We start from the raw sequence: 1,569 nt of genomic DNA on the forward strand, positions 1-1,569 counted from the left end.
AGGGGAAGAGGGGACCACAGAGATTCCCAGGGTTTTGCCTTGGCTGTCTAGTTGTAGGAATATTGATAATTATGTATCAAGTACCTATCACCATAATAATGCTATGTAACAATCAGTCGCAAAATCTCAGTAGTGTAAAGCAATAAACATTTATTTAATCTGAGCATTTCTAGAGTTCAACTGATCTAGGCTGGGCTAGGCTAATCTCTATTGGACTCATCCATACATTTTTGGTCAGCTAAAGAGGTCACCATGTGGACCTTGAATGGGAGACAACTGGCTGATCTCAGATAGCTTCAGCTGAAAGGCTGGGGTGACAAGGCAATGTTCCCAGAGTCTCATCGTCCTGCAGGCTAGCCTGAGCACGTCCCTCCTATGGAAATAGTAGAGGGCTCAACGGTGAAGCAGTTTTCAAACTTTGCTTTTGTCATACTTGCTGATTTCTCACTGGCCAAATAAAGCCACATGACCTATGCAAGAGTAAGAGTGGGAGGGCACTACAAAGTGATGTGGCAATGAGCAGGTGGATGTAAGGAAGGTGAAGATCCAGGGCTATACTTGGAATCAATTTACCACACATAGGGCAAAATTATGAATTCTATTCTGCAATTTTGAGTTTGAGGTGTGTAAGAGGAATCTGTGCAAAGATAACCCATTGGGATGTGGTTATAAAGAAGGGGAATTTGGGAAACAAAGATGCTTAATTGGTATAATTTTGGAAGTGATTTAATGAGAAGCGATGGGAACAAAAAGAAGCCAGGGAGACAGTGTGATGTGAGAAGAGTGGAGATTCCAGGACAAAACCCTGAAACTACTCCTGCCTGTAAGTAGTGGGGGTGGGGGAGGGGGAGGAAGAAAAGTCCAGGAAAGAGACTCAGCAGAGTGATCTGAGAGGTGACAAACCAAGCAGAAAGGAGGGTGACCAAGCCAAGATGGAGCCCGTTTCAAGATGCAGTCAACAGTGTCTCATGCCGAGAGAGACTGAGGAAGAAGGGCTGCAGGGTGACTTCTGGGCTGCCAAATAGGAGATTTTTGTTAACTCACCAAAAACAGACTCAGTGGAAGAGTAGACGTCAGACTGTTGGGGGTTGAGAACTAGGTGAGAGGTGAGAACATTGAGGTGTTCTTGGATTATAAAGCCTACTCTTCTAAGAAGGGGAGAGGAGACTGTAAAAATTTGAACATGTTTATGTGTTTAAGAAAAGAAGTAGGTGGAGAGGAAGAGATTAACAAGGATGATGCAGGGAGGAGTGGGACCCCTGGTGGGGCAGTGGTTAAAATGCTTGGTTGCAAACCAAAAGGTCAGCAGTTTGAGCCCACCAGGTGCTCCACAGTAGAAAGAAGTGGAAGTCTGCTTCCTTAAAGATTTACAGCCTTGGAAACCCTATGAGGCAGTTCTACTTTGTTGTATAGGGTCATTATGAGTTGAAATCGACTCCACAGCAGTGGGTTTCTGAGTGAGTAAGGAGCAGAGAATTAAGAGAGAGGAGAGAAGAAAGGAGAGGAAAGGAAGGTGATAACTGATGGGACCAGGCCTTAGAAGAGATGGTGACCTCTGGGTTTCAGAGC

The 1,569-nt window shown here is 44.9% G+C and overlaps 1 protein-coding gene across 1 annotated transcript in view; it reads left to right on the forward strand.

Annotated features, from left to right (window-relative positions):
• The window catches only part of LOC101360557 (butyrophilin-like protein 1), an 8,617-nt gene that overhangs the window by 5,295 nt on the left and 1,753 nt on the right, over positions 1–1,569 (forward strand). The window lies entirely within an intron of this gene.

The sequence above is a fragment of the Trichechus manatus genome, unplaced genomic scaffold (genome assembly GCF_000243295.1).
Source record: "Trichechus manatus latirostris isolate Lorelei unplaced genomic scaffold, TriManLat1.0 scaffold00327, whole genome shotgun sequence".
Lineage (NCBI taxonomy): Eukaryota > Metazoa > Chordata > Mammalia > Sirenia > Trichechidae > Trichechus > Trichechus manatus.